At 43.7% G+C, this 21,268-nt stretch overlaps 1 protein-coding gene and 1 long non-coding RNA gene across 3 annotated transcripts in view; one reads left to right on the forward strand and one right to left on the reverse strand.

The window, feature by feature from the left end:
• Window positions 1-11,531, reverse strand: part of LOC133562271 (uncharacterized) — a 33,106-nt gene extending 21,575 nt beyond the window's left edge. Inside the window, exons 1-2 of the long non-coding RNA XR_009808871.1 lie at window positions 11,423-11,531; window positions 1,301-1,384 (exon numbers count right to left, since the gene is read on the reverse strand). This is a non-coding gene — a long non-coding RNA (uncharacterized LOC133562271). The remainder of the gene's footprint in view (window positions 1-1,300; window positions 1,385-11,422) is intronic.
• Window positions 1-21,268, forward strand: part of LOC133562270 (cholecystokinin-like) — a 292,686-nt gene that overhangs the window by 29,511 nt on the left and 241,907 nt on the right. The gene's annotated exons all lie outside the window — the stretch shown is intronic.

Below are 21,268 nucleotides of genomic sequence, written 5' to 3' on the forward strand. Positions count from 1 at the left end.
TGCTAAGGGGACAGGACGATTGATCCGTGTTATGGAAAGAATGAATGGGGCCATGTATCGTGAGATTTTGAGCCAAAACTTGCTTCCATCAGTGAGAATTTTGAATGGTTGACCAAATACTTATTTTCCACAATAATTTACAAATAAATTCTTTAAAATTCCTCCAATGTGAATTCCTGGATTTTTTTCCCAATTCTGTCTCTCACAGTTGAAGTGTACCTATGATGAAAATTACAGACCTTTGTCATCGTTTTAAGTGGGAGAACTTGCACAATCGGTGGCTGACTAAATACTTTTTTGCACCACTGTATATATATATATATATATATATATATATTTATATATATATATGGACAGGCCAGCAAGGTGAAAGAGGGGTTAGTGTGTCTGCCTCACAATACGAAGGTCCTGAGTAGTCCTGTGTTCAATCTTTCTGTGTGGAGTTTTTGCATGTTCTCCCCGTGACTGCATGGCTTCCCTCAGGGTAATCCGGCTTCCTCCCACTTCCAAAGACATGCACCTGGGGATAGGTTGATGGCAACACTAAAAAAAAATGACCCTAGTGTGTGAATGTGAGTGTGAATGTTGTCTGTCTATCTGTGTTGGCCCTGTGATGAGGTGGCGACTTGTGCAGGGTGTACCCCACTCTCTGCCCGATTGCAGCTGAGATAGGCACCAGCGCCCCCCGTGACCCCGAAGGGAATAAGCGGTAGAAAAGGATGGATGGATGGGTCATTTTGTCTAGTTTACAAAACAAGTTTAAAATCAGCGTGATTAATTTCCATGTGAAAGAAACATACCAGGGAGGTTTTAGTCAAATAACAGAAAAGATGAGGTGCAGGGCAGAAAAAAAAAAGAAAGTGAAATCGAGGGCACAAAGAAATGAGTTTCAATATTTTTGCCTGTGCCATCTACAGTATACGTGTCTGGAGGGTCTTAATTGCTGCTGAGGTCAGGATGCTGAGCAGTAAAGGGCTGTGTTTGATGCAGGTAAGTGTGTTCGTACGAGTGCCATGTGTGTGTGTGTGTGTGTGTGTGTGTGTGTGTGTGTGTGTGTGTGTATGTGTGTGTGTGTTAGTGTGTGACTGCTCTGTATGCCCTTGACTTGCAGCTGGCAAACAATGCTTTAGGCCCCCACAACTGCCTCATCATTACTGTTCATAGGGATCCCCTGCCACTGACTCACACACACACACAAACACACACACACGTGCACGCACGCACACTTCCTGAGCGAGACTTAGTCACAGCTACACAGACCCACAAACAGACACACTGAGACATACACAGAGACACTCACCCCTTCCCGCAGGCTCCTCATTAAGCCAGTGTAGGCGGCAGCGGGAAGGAACCACGGACCCTCTGGGGAGTCTCTCTTCTCCTCCTGGTAGAGAGTCATAGCAAGACATGGAGCATTGGTGAGGGGTGTGTGGGGAGGGGAAGGGGAGTGGCGTGGTGCGGGGGCAGTTGAGGAGCAGAGTGGGAGTGAGAGGGATGATGTGGAGGAGATGTAAGTGAAGGCGAGTCAGGAAAACAGCCAGACAGGGTTAAGTCAGTAAGGGAAGAGGAGTGTGAAAGAATGACATCTTGATCACTTGTGGCTGTGTACATGACTCTTCCCATGACGTTTAAAACTTTCAGTTCAGTTTCAATTTATTTCGAACATGCATACGATACAGTGGGATGAATCAAAAAATTCAATTTTTTTCTTTACATCACGTCCGAAAAGGAGTAGGAAGAAGCAGAGCTTATTTAATCCTACCCCTTTTTACACCATCAATCAATCAATCAAATGTTACTTACCGTATTTCCTTGAATTGCTGCCGAGGCGCTAATTAATTTAAAACCTCTTCTCACTTCTGCGCTTACCAAAGGCATGCGGTAAAAGTAAGCATGCGCTAATTATATTAAAAAGTATTCTCACTCAGGCACTTACCAAAGGCATGCAGTAAAAATTTAAGTGTGATGTAAGCTTGGACCTTAAAGGCCTACTGAAATGAGATTTTCTCATTTAAATGGGGATAGCAGGTCCATTCTATGTGTCATACTTGATCATTTCGGGATATTGACATATTTTTGCTGAAAGGATTTAGTAGAGACATCGTTGAAAAAGTTTGCAACTTTCGTGTTAAGAGAAATGCCCTGCCTCTAGCGGAAGTCGCAAACAATGATGTCACATGTGTGGGGGCTCCTCACATATTCACATTGTTTTTAATGGGAGCCTCCAACAAAAAGTGCTATTCGGACCGAGGAAACGACAATTTCCCAATTAATTTGAGCAAGGATGAAAGATTTGTGTGTGAGAATTTTGATAGCGACGGACTACAAAAAAAAAATTATTGAAAAAAATAGGTTTAAAAAAAAAACGCGATTGCTTTGGGACGAATTCCGATGTTTTTAGAGACATTTACTAGGCTAATTCTGGGAAATCCCTTATCTTTCTATTGTGTTGCTAGTGTTTTTGTGAGTTAAATAGGACCTGATAGTCGGAGGTGTACGTCCACGGGTATCTTGACGCCAATGTCTCAGGGGAGTCGACAGCAGTTTCATGGACGGCACAAGCTCGGCTTTTCTCCGGTAAGAAGCGACTTTTTACCACAATTTTCTCGCCGAAAACTGCTGGTTGAAATTCCTTCGTGATTCATGTTTGCTAGACCGCGCTCTGATCCATAGTAAAGCTTCACCTCCAGGAATTTTAAACAAGGAATCACCGTGTGTTTGTGTGGCTAAAGGCTAAAGCTTCCCAACTCCATCTTTCTACTTTGACTTTTCCAATATTAATTGAGCAAATTGCAAAAGATTCAGCAACACAGATGTCCAAAATACTGTGTAATTATACGGTTAAAGCAGACAACTTTTAGCTGTGTGTGTGTGCAGCGCTCATATTTCCTTAAAACCTGTGACGTCTTGCGTACACGTCATCATTACACGACGTTTTCAAGACGAAACTCCCGGGAAATTTAAAATTGCAATTTAGTAAACTAAAAAGGCCGTATTGGCATGTGTTGCAATAATAATATTTCATCATTGATATATAAACTATCAGACTGTGTGGTGGGTTGTAGTGGGTTTCAGTAGGCCTTTAAATCCTACTGAATAGCTCTTAATCTTCTTCCCTTTAAGCGATTTCGAATTACCGGTATTGAAATCAGCCTCCTCCATTTTGAAAATGATGACAGGGGAAGTGTCACTCGTGACGTCACGAGTTTGACCAGGCGGTAAGACTAAGCATGCGCTAATTATTTTGCGAAGCGAGTTTGACCCGGCAGTAATTCAAGGCAGGCGCATACTATATGCCCTGCGGCAATTCATCACAAGTGTCTCAAAGGGCTGCACAAGCCACAACGACATCCTTGGCTCAGATTCCACATAAGGGCAAAAAAAAAACTCAATGGGATGACCGGTGCAATGGACGTCGAGTGGATCCAGCATGGGGGTCGGCAACCCGCGGCTCTGGAGCCGCAAGCGGCTCTTCAGTGTCGCCTTAGTGGCTCTCCGGAGCTTTTTCAACAATATATGAAAATGGAAAAAGATGAGGGGAAAAAAAACATATTTATTTGTTTAAATATGGTTTCTGGAGAAGGACAAACATGACACAAACCTCCCTAATTGTTATAAAACACACTGTTTATATTAAACATGCTTCATTGATTCGAGTATTTGGTGAGCACCGTTTTGTCGTACTAATTTTGGCGGTCCTTGAACTCACCCTAGTTTGTTTACATGTATATCTTTCTCCGACTTTCTAAGATGTGTTTTATGCCACTTCTTTTTCTGTCTCATTTTGTCCACCAAAATTTTAACGTTGTGCATGAATGCACAAAGGTGAGTTTTGTTGATCTTATTGACTTATGTGGAGTGCTAATCAGACATATTTGGTCACTGCATGACTCCAAGCTAACCGATGCTAAAATGCTATTTAGGCTAGCTTTATGTACAAACCCCGTTTCCATATGAGTTGGGAAATTGTGTTAGATGTAAATATAAAGAGAATACAATGATTTGCAAATCCTTTTCAGCCCATATTCAGTTGAATGCACTACAAAGACAAGATATTTGAAGTTCAAACTCATAAACTTTATTTTGTTTTTGAAAATAATAATTAACTTAGAATTTCATGGCTGCAACATGTACCAAAGTAGTTGGGAAAGGGCATGTTCACCACTGTGTTATATCACTTTTTCTTTCAACAACACTAAATAAACGTTTGGGAACTGAGGAAACTAATTGTTGAAGCTTTGAAAGTGGAATTATTTCTCCTTCTTGTTTTATGTAGAGCTTTAGTCGTTCAACAGTCCAGGGTCTCCGCGGTCGTATTTTACGCTTCATAATGCGCCACACATTTTCGATGGGTGACAGGTGTGGACTGCAGGCGGGCCAGGAAAGTACCCGCAGTCTTTTACTAGGAAACCACGCTGTTGTAACACGTGGCTTGGCATTGTCTTGCTGAAATAAGCAGTGGCATCCATGATAACGTTGCTTGGATGACAACATATGTTGCTCCAAAACCTGTATGGACCATTCAGCATTAATGGTGCCTTCACAGATGTGTAAGTTACCCATGCCTTGGGCACTAATACACCCCATACTATCACAGATGCTGGCTTTTGAACTTTGCGACTATAACAATCCGGATGGTTATTTTCCTCTTTGTTCCAGAGGACACCACGTCCACAGTTTCCAATATAAATTGAAATGTGGACTCGTCAGACCACAGAACATTTTTGTACTTTGCATCAGTCCATCTTAGATGAGCTCGGGCCAAGAGAAGCCAGCGACGTTCCTTGGTGTTGTTGATAAATGGGTTTTGCTTTGCATAGCATAGTTTTAACTTGCACTTACAGCTGTAGCAACCAACTGTAGCTACTGACAGTGGTTTTATGAAGTGTTCCTGAGCCCATGTGGTGATATCCTTTACACACTGATGTCGCTTTCTGATGCAGTACCGCCTGGGGGCTCAAAGGTCCGTAATATCATCGCTTACGTGCAGTGATTTCTCCAGATTCTTTGAACCTTTTGATGATTTAACGGACTGTAGATGGTAAAATCCCTAAATTCCTTGCAATAGGTCGTTGAGAAATGTTGTTCTAAAAATATTTGACAATTTGCTTACAAATTGGTGACCCTCACCCCATCTTTGTTTGTTAATTACTTAGCATTTCATGGAAGCTGCTTTTATACCCAATCATGGCACCCACCTGTTCCCAATTAGCCTGCACACCTGTGGGATGTTCCAAATAAGAGTTTGTTGAGCATTTCTCAACTTTATCAGTATTTATTGCCACCTTTCCCAACTTCTTTGTCACGTGTTGCTGCCTTTAAATTCTATAGTAATGATTATTTGCACACAAAAAATGTTTATCAGTTTGAACATCAAATATGTTGTCATTGCAGCATATTTAACTGAATATGAGTTGAAAATGATTTTCAAATCATTGTATTCCGTTTATATTTACATCTAACACAATTTCCCAACTCATATGGAAACGGGGTATGTACATATTGCATCATTATGCCTCATTTGTAGGTATATTTGAGCTCATTTAGTTTCCTTTAAGTCCTCTTAATTAAATTAAATCTCATTACACACTATCTGTATGTAACATGGCTTTTAATTTTTTGCGGCTCCAGATGTATTTGTTTTTGTATTTTTGATCCAATATGGCCCTTTCAACCTTTTTGGTTGCCGACCCCTTTGTACACCCTTGACAAGTCGCCACCTCATCACAGGGCCAACACAGATAGACAGACAACATTCACACTCACATTCACACACTAGGGCAGGGGTGCCCATTACGTCGATTGCGATCGACTGGTCGATCTCGGAGGGTGTGTCAGTCGATCTCAAGCCAGGCATTAAAAAATATACATAAAAATGAGCAATCATCAATCATACCAAGACTTCACTTCCGTCAGTTGTTTGACATCCTCGGCACCCGAGGATCTTGTGAGATGACGCTGGCTGCTGCAAGCTCATATTTAAGAAAAAAATCACGAACAGGGCGGACGCAGAGAAACACATTTTATTTCTAGAGACTCCGTACCTACTGTCAAAACTCTAAAGACCGACTGCACAGTTCCTGTCTTCACCATAAAAGACCTGTTTCATCCTGCCTGTGCTAACAAAATAAGAGTCTCAGAAAGCTAGCGTGCACAAGCTAGCAAGCTACGGAGTTTGATGCCAATGTATTTCTCCCCCGCCCTCAGCGACCGCTTTCTCACTTGCTTGCCCACCCGCACAGTCACTGACGTCACTCACCTGCTGCCAGACATTAAAGGGCCACACACATATGCTACTCTCATAACAAAGTGTTTAAAAACGAGTATGCAAGTTGGACAAATGAGATGCCAAATCCAACCACTTTCATGTGGTATTGGACAGAAAGGAGGACTTTTTTTTTCCTCCATTTGAAAATGCGGACGTTATCAGCACCACTGTCTAATTCCAATGAATGCAAGTCATCAGAATCAAATACACCAACTTATATTCTTGTCTTCATGAAAGAAAGGAATCTATGTGTGTTAAACATGCTTGTATTATCATTAAACACCATTAACTTGTTAACAAAAATGTATTTTTCATAAATAAATAAATATAAATTATAAATAGGAATGAGGTAGATCTCCTCGACTTGGTCAATTGAAAAGTAGCTCGCCTGCAGAAAAAGTGTGAGCGCCCCTGCACTAGGGCCAATTTAGTGTTGCCAATCAACCTATCCCCAGGTGCATGTTTTTGGAGGTGGGAGGAAGCCGGAGTACCCAGGGGGAACCCGCACAGTCACGGGGAGAACATGCAAACCCCACACAGCATCAAAATTCAAATTAGCTACTATTTAAAAAACATGACAAAGTTTTCCAGTTCGAACATTAAGTATCTTATCTTTGCAATCCATTCAATTGAATTGAATGCACTGAAATCATTGTATTCTGTTTTTAATTACGATTTACACAGCGTGCCAACTTCACTTATTTTGGATAGTTTTTTTCTGAAAACAAATGGCTAAATGGTTCAATTCGATGTGACATCAAAAAGAATAAACATACATAATACATATTAGCGCAATATGACACAACATTAGATAAATACTCCCTACATATAAGTTTCTTTATCATTCTGTTTAGGTAGAGGTATGTTTAATTACTGTTGTTACATTTGACATTATATTGCAGAAATTAGAAAAAGTGTTTCTAATACAGTAGTTGCAGCTATTTCAAAACAAAAATCATTTCCAAAATATTTTAAAGTTGGTATTGGCATGCCACAATACACTGCCTCATGACTGCTGTGCACGGCTCTTGGCAATATCTAACCTTGAGGATAAAGTCAGCACTGGAGGCTCAAACCAATCGTTTCCATTGACCAACGTTTTAGAGGCAAAGGATCGGAGAAGACACTTAACGAGGGGGCATTTAATGGGTAAATCTTCTATACATCCATCTATTTTCCACTGCAAATCCTATTTGAGGTCTTGGGGAAGATGGAGCCTAACCCATGAGTGTGGGCATAAAGCAGACTACACCCGAGAGCAGACCTGGCAATTATTTTGACTCAAGGGCCACATTGGTTGGTAAAAGTGTGTCTGGGACTGGTGAATATATATAAAATCCCTTTTCCCAAATTGCTCAACTGATGCACTAGCATTTATTTAGGGACAAAATAACATAACAAAACATCTCTGACAAATAAGCATGGGTACCGTTCACATTTGAATCGATACGGTACCAGTTCCCGGTAGCTGGGAATCGATACCGGTACTTAATGGTACTCATTTTGGTATTTTTGTGTGTGTTCACGTGGTAAAAAATATTTTATTCGTGCAATAATCAAAAACTTAAAAAACTTTAAATGTTACATATTTATTTATCTTTATCAATCAAACATCAAATATATCAAAACAAAATCAAATTATTTGTATAGTACCATGTTTGCAATACTTGCAAATTTCACTGAACTACATTGATTGATTGATACTTTTATTAGTAGATTGCACAGTACAGTACATATTCCGTACAATTGACCACTAAATGGTAACACCCGAATAAGTTTTTCAACTTGTTTAAGTCGGGGTCCACGTTAATCAATTCATGGTACAAAAATGCACTGTTATTTTCTTAGTATTGCACAAAATAAAACCTGGTTCGATATACCGTATTTCCTTGAATTGCCGCGGGGCGCTAATTAATGTAAAACCTCTTGTCACTCCTGGGCTTACCAAAGGCATGCGGTAAAGGTAAGCATGCGCTGAATGATGGGTTCCCACTTCTCTGTGAGCGCTTTGAGTATCTAACAAAAGAAAAGCTCGATAAAAATCTAATCCATTTTTTTATCATTATTATTATAATGATTTTAAAACCTCTTCTCACTCCGGCCCTTACCAAAGGCATGCAGCAAAAATTTGAGTGTGGTGTAAGGAGACGCTGAGATCATTATCCATGCGTTTGTTACGTCTCGCCTTGACTACTATAACGTATTATTTTCGGGTCTCCCCATGTCTAGCATTAAAAGATTACAGTTGGTACAAAATGCGGCTGCTAGACTTTTGACAAGAACAAGAAAGTTTGATCACATTACGCCTGTACTGGCTCACCTGCACTGGCTTCCTGTGCACTTAAGATGTGACTTTAAGGTTGTACTACTTACGTATAAAATACTACACGGTCTAGCTCCATCCTATCTTGCCGATTGTATTGTACCATATGTCCCTGCAAGAAATCTGCGTTCAAAGGACTCCGGGTTATTAGTGATTCCCAAAACCCAAAAAAAGTCTGCGGGCTATAGAGCTTTTTCATTTCGGGCTCCAGTACTCTGGAATGCCCTCCCGGTAACAGTTTGAGATGCCACCTCAGTAGAAGCATTTAAGTCTCACCTTAAAACTCATTTGTATACTCTAGCCTTCAAATAGACTGCCTTTTTAGACTAGTTGATCTGCCGTTTCTTTTCTTTTTCTCCTATGTCCCACTCTCCCTTGTGGAGGGGGTCCGGTCCGATCCGGTGGCTATGTACTGCCTGCCTGTGTATCGGCTGGGGACATCTCTGCGCTGCTGATCCGGCTCCGCTTGGGATGTTTTCCTGCTGGCTCCGCTGTGAACGGGACTCGCTGCTGTGTTGGATCCGCTTTGGACTGGACTCTCGCGACTGTGTTGGATCCATTATGGATTGATCTTTCACAGTATCATGTTAAACCCGCTCGACATCCGTTGCTTTCCTCTTCTCCAAGGTTCTCATAGTCATCATTGTCACCGACGTCCCACTGGGTCATTATTGTCACCAATGTCCCACTGGGTGTGAGTTTTCCTTGCCCTTATGTGGGCCTATCGAGGATGTCGTAGTGGTTTGTGCAGCCCTTTGAGACACTAGTGATTTAGGGCTATATAAGTAAACATTGATTGATTGATTGATCATGAAAAGCACATTTAATTAAAAAAAAACGTTATTATGATCTTACCTTTACTTATAAATGAAGTCCATGCCAGGTCCTTCTGATCAAAAGCATCGATAACTTTTTTATAGAAGTCTTCCTTATCTTTGTTCAGTTTTAAAAGTCTCTCTGTCTCGATGGAGATCTTCCTTTATCACCTCCTGCTTCGATTGAAAGTCCAGTTTAGAAAACTGCTATCAGACTGCTGCTATCAGTTAGCTCGGCTCCTCAAGTGCGGGCGACGACAGAATTACCCTCGAAAAACTCCCCCTCCCATTCTGTTCCGTGGTTAATCTCTTTATCCCACCGCTGCCAACATGAAGTGTTATTGTATAATTAATACACTGAGTATTTATGGTTGGAAAAATGCTTTATTTCAGCCCGGTTGTTTACATAGCCAGTGTTACATCTTAAAAGGTCCGTCGTGCACTCCCCGCGTCATATCCGTCACTCATTGTCACTTCTTCTGCAGCCGAGTAGTCGCAAGAAGGATCACTAGCGCCCTCTACCACCAGGAGGCGGAAGTCATTTAATGACTCACATTTGACACACGCAGCTACGGTATATTAATAAAACATAGCTGCTTACTGTTCTTTTTAGCATACCGGTATTCAATAGCTTGGACTTTAGATCCTACTGAAAAGCTCTTAGTCTTCTTCCCTTTATGCCATTTCAAATTACCGATATTGAAATCGGCCTCCTCCATTTTGAAAATGATGACAGGGGAAGTGTCACTTGTGACGTCACAAGTTTGATCCGGCGTTAATACTAAGCATGCGCTAATTATTTTGCGAAGAGAGTTTGACCCGGCAGTAATTCAAGGCAGGCGCAAACTATATGCCCGGCGGCAATTCAAGGAAATACGGTACTCCTTTCTTTTTCCATCTGAAGAATATATGCTCGGGGTCCATGGAAGCAATTAAGGTAAATCCTTTAAAAACAAATGAGCGAAAGAGGATGGAGTAAAAATAAAGCTTTTTTTTTTTTTTCAAAAATATTAAACTTCAAATGAAAATGAAGCGAAAACTTTACATTTACATTATAAAGTACAGAACGAGGAATTGAGCTGATTATGATAAATATCATTATTATATTATGTATATATTATTATTATACCGGTAATTGTTATATATTGTATATATGATATAAATTCATAATATAATATAATATATCAGTTTATATCATATACTGTACATATAATATGTAAATATTATATCCATCCATCCATCCATCTTCTTCCGCTTATCCGAGGTCGGGTTGCGGGGGCAATAGCCTAAGCAGGGAAACCCAGACTTCCCTCTCCCCAGCCACTTCGTCTAGCTCTTCCCGGGGGATCCCGAGGCGTTCCCAGGCCAGCCGGGAGACATAGTCTTCCCAACGTGTCCTGGGTCTTCCCCGTGGCCTCCTACCGGTTGGACGTGCCCTAAACACCTCCCTCGGGAGGCGTTCGGGTGGCATCCTGACCAGATGCCCGAACCACCTCATCTGGCTCCTCTGGATGTGAAGGAGCAGCGGCTTTACTTTGAGTTCCTCCCGGATGGCAGAGCTTCTCACCCTATCTCTAAGGGAGAGCCCCGCCACACGGCGGAGGAAACTCATTTTGGCCGCTTGTACCCGTGATCTTATCCTTTCGGTCATGACCCAAAGCTCATGACCATAGGTGAGGATGGGAACGTAGATCGACCGGTAAATTGAGAGCTTTGCCTTCCGGCTCAGCTCCTTCTTCACCACAACGGATCGGTACAACGTCCGCATTACTTAAGATGCCGCACCGATCCGCCTGTCTATCTCACTATCCACTCTTCCCCCACTCGTGAACAAGACTCCTAGGTATTTTATGCCTGCATTGTCCTTTCCATCCTTACACTTTCCAACCTTTGTAACTGAGCTACTGTCTGGAACAATTTCCCTTGTGGATCATTAAAGTTTGTCTGAATCTGAGTGTAAGTCTATCGATAGTTAAAATGCGAAGCTAATGTATTCTTATGCAGTAGGCTTTTTACCTGGAGCAGACGTAGAGGATGATGTCACTGTTATCGTCACCAAATGTTAACGCCATTTCTTCCCCTGTGCTGTTGGCTGCAGCCGAGTCGCTAAAGGTGCAAAATGTAGGAGTTGCAGCCGTACATCTAACTTAGCTGCACTCTTCAGCCATGAGAAAAATCTTGTGTTTAACCAGGTGCTTCCTCAGTTTGGAAGTATTCCCACCACTTGGCTTGAATTTTACGTCACAAATACTGCAGCGAGCGTAATCTGCATCGGCATTGCATTTGGAGAAGACGAGCCACACTTCAGAGCGTTTTCTATTTGAATGGTTTGGTTTTTGTCATGAAACATTGATGGGTTGCAAGTCTACTAAAAGCATGTCTGCTTCAAAATCCCCCGCTTTCCTCTCAAGTGCGAGCAAGTACTCGCCACTCGCAAGTGCTAATTCAAAAAGACATGACGTCATGCGCAGCCCAGGCACGGAAACATGGCACCCCTGGATCTTACGTGACTCGGTACCCGGTAGTAGCGACTGGTTTCAGTCGATGCCAAAAAAGTACTGGATCTTATGCCCATTCCTACTGACAAAGCATGATCATAATGCAAGACATATATTTATTTTGTAAATGTCGTTCAACTTGATGTAACGCTTTTATTTTGATGCCGGAAAAAAGTGTGATTGGTTTGAGAAAGTGTCATAACATGTTTTGATGTAGTATCGACTGTTTGCAATAAAATAAAAAAAGTCTCCTTTGGACTTCCTGCCGACTGTCTTTCAATTATGTTGAGCTTTTATGTCATTTTACTAAATCAGTCACAGTAACGATCTAAATGTTTTGTTATCACTGCACCTTAACCTTAATCTGAACACGGAAGTGAAGCACCACCCACCTCTGAACGACGCACGCAGCAGGTGTTTGCTGCAGAGATTCCGCCTCTTCTCACAGCGAAAAATAGTCCTTTCTTTTTAGAAGAATAACTTGCCATGACTTTATATTCTGAAATTTTTAAAGGTAGCCTTATCTTTGTCCATTTCTGTTCGCTTGTGGCTTATTTGCAGCAAGTGAAATGCAGCCAATCCCCCCCCCCCCCCCCCCCCCCCCACGGCACGGCCCGAGGGTCAAATAAGGAAATAGGACGCATGTGTGTTAATCACCCATTAGACAAATTAGACAAATTAGTGCAGTTATTAAAATGTATATCATCCATCAATCCATCCATTTCCCACCGCTTGTCCCTTTCGCGGTCACGGAGGGTGCTGAAACATATCCCAGCTGCATTCGGGCGGAAGGCAGGGTAGTTGTTAGCCTCAACTCGAGTGAACAGAATCTTAATACTAAAAAGCCAACTATAAAACCGATGTGTTTACGTTGTATTGTATATTGTTATTTACAGCTGAAATAGATCAAAAGAAATGGCCTGACCATCATGAAGTTAACATTTACTGAGAGGACGACTTTCTGACTGTTGGACATTGCAGACAGAAGCCTGACTTTTTATGAACAATTCGGTACACTTTATTTTTTAAATCATATTGTTTTGTATATTGTTCATTTGTATTTCATTTACTTACTTTTTAGTAAGTGTGTGTGTGCTTTTGCGGAACTGGTACTTTGAACTATTAAACTACCTTTGTATTTCTAATTACACGGATAAATACACTCAATATGGTTGATAGAAAGCTGAAAATATTATGACAGGCCCCCTTAAAAAACTGAATGGTATTTTACAGCCTTTACGCTGTATAAAACGATGTAAATAAATAATGATTTGTAATATTATCTATGAACGATAAAACACTGAATATTAGAAACATGACGTATCTCCTCTCTAGTTCCCAAACGACCACATCGAGATCAATCTTTTGCTATAAAACAAATATGCAAATAACATGGCGAAACATGGATGCAAAGGACAAAAAAACACCCACAGATCCTTATAACATGAATCTATATAAAATCAGTTTTCTGCAGAACAGAACTTTGTTGGAGGAATCTGCTTTCCTGTCCCTCCCTGACACTTTTTTCTCAGGCTGGCTGCTGTAAGTAAATCCTGCTCACTGGTGTCTGCTTGGAGCGACTGTGACGTATATTACGGTTATTTTACTCAAAAGCACACATTCCAACCATTGGAATACGCTCTATAGTTCAAGACTTACAGTAATTTAAAATCCACTGCATATCTTTTGGCGGCAGTTTCTATGTAAAGGTTTAAAAAATAATAATTTGGAAACATCTGGCGGCGTGGCTGAAAAGCTTAATGGGCCGCATTGAAAGGTTTAACAAGCCGCCGTAATTTGCCCTGGTCTGCCCTAGAGAGTTTGCCAGGCAATCACAGACCAGAAATAGCAACAACCAATCAAAAACAATTTTTTTAGGACTTTTATCAGAAGGCGCATTTTGCCTAAAAGTAAATGTTCATCTGTGTGATCCAAAAACACAGAATATAGTTGATGGTAAATTTAGACCAGCAAATGAAAACTACCCATTGATTGTCAACTCTAGAGGATGCCCAGAATACTGAGTCTTACTGCTATCAATATCATACAGGCCCCGCTGGAGAAACTTGCATCCTGCATGTGAAATCGTTGTGACCAAAAGCCTACACAGCACTAAAGATTGAGCAAATCATTGTCATTGACAGAAAAGAAAGTAGCTGTACACAAAAAAACTGAACCCTCAATTTAAAGCCACAAAATCGAGTACCCTTTTCCGACAGGAAGTCTCAGTGGTACCACTAACCTCAACCTAATCACTAGCATCACCTAGTATGCAAACGCATCCAAAGAACCTTGAGAAAAGTACCCAGCAAACTTTGTCATTAAACTGATTTGTGTGTACTTGTGCAGAATATTTATTTTAAAAACAGAACTGCTTTAATCACTAGCACGCAGAAATAGAATTAATAGCGTAAGCCTGTTGTCAGTTGGTTTAAACTGCGTAGTGTCTTTCGTGGTTGGTTAAATGTAGGCAGTGAGTGGATTGATGGCTTGACCTGGAGATATCTTGTTTGGATCTGTCTTTGCGGCGATTTGAAAATGTAAAGAGTTGTCTGTCTGTAGCTTATGTAATTATATGAACTTCCCTCATAATATGTGTTTATCAGCGGATTCCGTTTTATTGGCAAATTATATGACTCTGCCCGCAGTTATTTCAACGCGTAAATCACATGCCTTACTTTTTTTTGTAGAGTTTAGTGATTATTGATTAGCGATGTGTTACATTAAAAATAGCAACCATAATGAGATCCCATAATTCGAGTGGACATGCTCTTTTTTTTTCCACTCATTCATTCCTCATCTCTTTCACTGTCACAAGTTTTGAACTTTGCATCCACACTGAAAGGCCCATTAAAGGCCTAATGAAATGAGATATTCTTATTCAAACGGGGATAGCAGGTCCATTCTATGTGTCATACTTGATCATTTCGCGATATTGCCATATTTTTGCTGAAAGGATTTAGTAGAGAACATCGACAATAAAGTTCGCAACTTTTGGTCGCTAATAAAAAAGCCTTGGCTGTACTGGAAGTAGCGGACGATGTGCGCGTGACGTCACGGTTGTAGGGCTCCTCACATCCTCACATTGTTTACAATCATGGCCACCAGCAGCAAGAGCGATTCGGACCGAGAAAGCAACGATTTCCCCATTAATTTGAGCTAGGATGAAAGATTCGGGGATGAGGAAAGTTAGAGTGAAGTACTAGAAAGAAAAAAAAAGGCGACGGCAGTGGGAGCGATTCAGATGTTATTAGACACATTTACTAGGATAATTCTGGAAAATCCCTTATCTGCTTATTGTGTTACTAGTGTTTTAGTGAAATTATAAAGTCATACCTGAAAGTCAGAGGGGTGTGATGACCGCCAATGTCTCTGATGGAAGCCATGGAGGAGCCAAGAAAGTCGCAGCTGCCTCTTGACGGCTGCAGGAGGACACAAGCTCCGCTCATTTCTCCGGTAAGAGCCGACTTATTACCACCATTTTCTCACGGAACCCTGCCGATTGACATGTGGTAGAAAACCATGTTCGCTTGACCGCTCCGTTCCATATTAAAGCTTCAGATCAAACAAAGAAACAACGGCTGTGTTTTGGTTGCTAAAGGCAGCTGCAATCCACCGCTTTCCACCAACAGTGTTCTTCTTTATAGTCTCCATTATTAATTGAACAAATTGCAAAAGATTCAGCAACACAGATGTCCAAAATACTGTGTAATTATGCGATTAAAGCAGACGACTTTTAGCCGTGAGTGGTGCTGGGCTAAAATGTCCGCTCCAACCAATAACATCACAAGCACGCGTCAACATAAGCGTCATCATTCCACGACTTTTTCAACAGGACACATCGCGGGATATTTCAAATTGCAATTTAGTAAACTAAACCGGCCGTATTGGCATGTGTTGCAATGTTAATATTTCATCATTGATATATAAACTGTCAGACTGCGTGGTCGGTAGTAGTGGGTTTCAGTAGGCCTTTAATAGTTTTTTTGGTTTGTTTGTTTTGTTTGTTTTTTTATGATCGTGAGAAGCCATAATCAAAATTCGAATCAAAATTCAATCAATTGCCCAGCCCGAGCCCGCGGTTCGCAAGATGAGTTTGTTAAGTACGAAGATGAGGTGCAGTTATTCATGAAATGTTCTAAATAAATTCACTGGAGGTTGCAATAGCAATTATGTTAGGCAAGCAAAGGGGTTATGGGTGGATTGCAAATGTGCAGTGTCTCTTTTCAGGATCCTCATATTTAAGTGACCCGGAACAACAGAAGAAGAAGACTAAGAACAGTGTCAGTGTCGTCAGAACAATTTTGTTGCGGTCAAAAGTTCCCTCTGTTTTTTTTAATATCCAGAGACATGGAAAGTGACAAATTTGATTGGTTCTCTATCGAGCAAGCAAACATTGCTCTTCTTCTTCTGTTGTTGTTATTCCGGGTCACTCACAGACGAGGATACAAAAGAGAGACACTGCACATTGCCATCTACCATATCTCCAAATGTTGAACAAAAAAAAAGAGGTTTCCACTCACTGATTTAACTCCCATTTTTGATTTTCAAACACTTATTTGGATACTGGGTATTGATCCTTTTTCCGTTTTTTATTATAAAACTAAAAAACAGGGAAAAATATGTTTTATATTAAGTACCTTCTGGAATCTTAACGAAAAACGGATGGCCGTGACGTACAGTACACAAACCAGTCCGTGTACCTTCCATTCATTCTATTTACAATTCTGAAACATTAATCAAAAAATAAAATTAGGGACGTCGTCAGAATAATTGTATCTAAGTAATCACAAAACTTTGTGGTGCCATGAGTTCCCGGCGAGAAGACAAAAGCTGTCTTTGAACCAAGAAGATGGATTGTAAAACTCCACTCTGTAGGATGGGAAGCAACATGAAGGTGTTCTGTTTCTTTGATGTATTGTAATCAACATTCTTTGATGTATTGTAATCAACAGAAAGATGTTGTTTGGACCTGAGAATTACAAAGCGGAGAGAAAGCAGGATCTGCCCTAGTTCCAGGCTACCTCTTCTTTGAGCTGTTTTACGACCTTTTTTTTGAACCGACCTATTCTTTGAACTATTTTGTAATCAAAGGCGATCGATGGCTGTTTACGACTCTCGTCCCTTAGAAACAGCTGTTGCCATGTATTTAGAGAAAGTCCAAATAAAAAGGGAGGCTGTGGAGGTTTCCCTCCTCAGGGTTCCTCGGACCACCAAACATTTGGCCAGGACTCCGGCTCAGGGTTACAACACTGTTTTAGTTTTACAAATAAAAGTGTCTTTCGTGTGCTTTTCAGCAATTGTCCTTTCTTGTCTTTCACGTGTGTTCCAACTCCAACAACCTCTCCTTCCCGACTGCTGCCTTTAACAGAGTGACAGTTGATTGGACAAACACTTTCAGCTGTGTCGTGCACTCACCTGTCGCTAATCTCAAAGCTGATCCTGCCACACCCTGCTTCGCTGTAGGTGCGCAGGCCACGCCCACCACAGAATTCCACCGCCAGACTCAGGCCTGGGCGCCGTCCGGCCACGCCTACTCCCCCTTCCCCCCGAGAGAGAGCGGGAAAGGAAGTCGGCCACTGCTATCTGTGAAACCGGTTTGTGCATCACTCTGAAGTTGTAGGGTTGCCAAGCTAGATACCAACGAGTGATCCGCGCGTTGGCATCCTTCATGCGGTGGAGCCACTGGAGGGGTTTGTGGTCCGAGCAGAGGCTGAATGAGCGCCCCAGGAGGTAGTATCGGAGGGCCCCGACCGGCCACCTGATGGCGAGGCACTCCCTCTCAACTGTGCTGTACCTGGCCTCCCTTTCGGACAGCTTACGGCTGATGTAGGGGATGGGTCGGTCAAAGCCCTCCACCTGCTGGGACAAAACCGCTCCCAGTCCTTTGCCCAACGCGTCAGCCTGCAGACAAAAGGGGAGAGAAAAAACGGGCATGTGTAAGATCGGCTCCTCGCAGAGGGCCTTCTTAACCCTCTCAAACGCCTGCTGGCACTGTTCCGTCCACTAGACCAGATCTGGGACACCCTTTCGGGTAAGGTCAGTTATTGGGCTGGTCATGTCCGCAAACCGGGGATAAACCTCCGGTAGTAACCCGCCAGACCCAAAAACTGCCTCACCTCTTTTTTCGTCTTGGGGGTTGGGCAGGCCGCAATTGCCGCTATTTTATCTACCTGCAGCCCCACCTGCCCTCCTCCCAAGTGGTGCCCCAGACACTGTACTTCCCTCTGGCCAACTGCACACTTCGCCGGATTGACAGTGAGCCCTGCCTGCCTCAGGGACTCGAGCACGGCCCCCACCCGCTTGTTCCCAGCCGCTACTCTGGATGATGACATTATCCAGGTAAGCGGCCGCATATGCAGCGTGGGGTCGCAGCACCCAGTCCATGAGGCGCTGGAACAAGGCGGGCGCACCGAACAAGCCAAACGTAAGTGTTACAAATTGGTATAAACCTGCCGGAGTGGAAAAGGACGTTTTATTCCTTGGACTCTGGTGACAAGGGAATTTGCCAGTAGCCCTTGGTTAAATCCAGTGTTGTGAAAAATCGAGCAGTGCCTAGCCGATCCAGGAGCTCGTCGACCCGAGGCATGGGGTACGCGTCAGAACGTGATACTTTATTCACCTTCCGGTAATCCACACAGAACCGCACAGACCCATCCTTCTTCCCTACCAGAACTATGGGGCTGCACCACGCACTGTGGGGTTCTTCTATTACCCTAATTCCAGCATGGATTTTAATTCCTCCCAAACTATTTTGCGTTTGTTTGGGGAGCCTGTATGGCCGAGATCGCACCATAACCCCCAGGCTGGTCTCAATATGATGCTGGATGAGATTCGTGCGGCCGGGTCGGCAGTTTAGCAACATCCGCTTTCTGCGCTAACGTGAGATGGTTATCACAGGGGAGTGGAGAGGGAAGAACAGAGTGCGGAATCTGTGGTCCCAACTCCTCCTCCTCCCTCACTACTGTTACCATGGATACAGGCTCTGCCTCTCTCCATGCCTTCAGTAGGTTTAGATGGTAGATTTGAGTGTCTCCGCCCCGGTCCGAGCGTTTAACCTCGTAATCCACATCACCCAGTTGCCGTGTGACCTCGAAGGGTCCTTGCCCATGGGCGGTATAGCTCAGTTGGTAGAGCGGCCGTGCCCCGCTTCCACCATACTAGTCACTATCGTTGTGTCCTTGGACAAGACACTTTACCCACCTGCTCCCAGTGCCACCCACACTGGTTTAAATGTAACTTAGATATTGGGTTTCACTATGTAAAGCGCTTTGAGTCACTAGAGAAAAAGCGCTATAAAAGTATAATTCACTTCACTTCACTTGCCAGCGCGCAAGTAATTTCGAGCTAGATGTTGAGAGTAATACAAGGACTTTTTCTCCCGGTGAACATTTTTTTAGCTGGGTCCCCTTATTATACGTGCGTTGTTGCCGTTCCTGGGCACAGAGCAAATTCTCACATGACAAGTGCCCCACCGTGTGGAGTTTTTCTTGCATGTCCATGACGTACTGGATTTCATTTTTGCTGGAGCTTGGACCCTCCTCCCAACTTTCTTTAATTACGTCCAACACTCCGCATGGTTTCCAGCCGTTTAATAGCTCAAAAGGTTTAAAGCCAGTGGAGGCTTGGAGAACCTCCCGCATCGAAAACATTAAGGGATCCAGCCATTTATGTCAATGTGGTTTGTCCTTGTGCATAAACTTACGGATCATAGTTTCTAGCCTTTTATTTAACAGCTCCACCAGCCCGTCTGTTTGTGGATGGTACACGCTGGTGCGGATTGCTTTAATTCCCAATAATCCGTACAGTTCTTTTATTCTGCGTGACATAAAGGATGTGCCCTGGTCAGTCAGAATATCTTTCAGGATTCAGACTCGGGAGATGGCCTGAAACAGCGATTGTGCCACACTCTTTGCAGAGATGGAGCGCAGGGGCACTGCTTCTAGGTAGTGGGTTGCGTAAACCGCCAGGACTAACACAATGCGATAACCCCGTGGGCTCGGGTGAAATGGTCCGATGAAGTCCACCCCAATCCTCTGGAATGTGACCTCCATGAGCGGCAATGGACGCAAAGGTGCCTTCGGTGTGGCTGCCGGATTCCCCATCTGGCAGTCCGGGCAGGCAGCGCACCACCAGCGCACGTCTGCCCGGATGCCCGGCCAATAGAACCGGACCATGACCCGATTGAGTGTTTTATCATACCCCATGTGCCCGGCCATCAGGTTAAAACATTCCCGGGCACACCAGCTGACCGTCGATGTACTACACCTGGTCCCAAGCCACGCGCAAAGTTTAATCGCGAGACTGCTCGGGGGGAAAATCCACCATAGAGCGCCAACAGGGGGCCGGGTGGGCTTCCCGCGAAGCCCCCGCCGTTTCCCGCTCGACAGTGTCGGATGAACCCGCGTCGCCACTGAGAACTGCGCGGACACTCCCCTTTCCTATGGTCCATGATTGCACCCCCACGCATTGTGTCAGCAGACGTCTGAAACCCCGGTCAATTTGTGCCTAAAATTACGGGGTGCGAGAGGTGCGCGCTTACAGCTACCTCAACCCTTTGCTTTTGCCCCTCATACCAAATTTCGACTGGCACCATAGGGTACTCGTGCACATTCCCATGAACACACCTGTTCTTTAGCCGTGTTGCATGTCTCAAAGCCTGGGGTCGAACCAGGTTCTGGTGGATCATGGTATGCCCGCAGCCTGAATCCACCATCGCCTGGTATGTGCTCCCTTGTATCGTTACCTTGATACCGTACGTCTCACCCAGGCAGGGTGAGGGCACTGAAGGTCCGGCCACCGCAGCCACACGCACTACCTCCACCTGACGCGCGTTACCGGGCCGCCCACACCACCAGCACGCCTGCCCTCGCGTTTGAGGGGCCGTCTGCGTAGGAGATGTTCTAAGGAACAGCAGTCGGGACCTGCGGGGAAAGAGCAGAAGGTGAGTCACGCGGTTTAAGGTGGAGAATGTGCACTGCTCTCTCCTTCTCCTGTTGTGCGCACTGTCCGTGCGCCATTGGTTGCGCCTCGTGGTGGAAGGCCAGGTGGTCCTCGTCGAGAGTCACCGCCGCTGCGAGGTCCCGGGGCCGGTGGTACTGATTCCAATTTGCCGTCCGCGTCGGGATCGCCTCCATGAACTGTTCCAGTACGATCTGGTCCATCAGTCAGCCATCTCCCTCTCCTGGCTGCAGCCAGCGCATTGCTGCCTCCTGGAGCCGCCGGCAAAAGGCAAACGGCTAGTCTTGCCTCCCCAGACGAATTGTTTTCTTTAGTATTTATACCTCGGTAATCTTCGGCAGTGCCTCCAGTCCGGTCCAGCACCGCCCTCCTCAGGTCCGTGAAGCGCACCCTGGATGCCGCT

The sequence above is a fragment of the Nerophis ophidion genome, linkage group LG11, assembly GCF_033978795.1.
Source record: "Nerophis ophidion isolate RoL-2023_Sa linkage group LG11, RoL_Noph_v1.0, whole genome shotgun sequence".
Classification (NCBI taxonomy): Eukaryota; Metazoa; Chordata; class Actinopteri; order Syngnathiformes; family Syngnathidae; genus Nerophis; species Nerophis ophidion.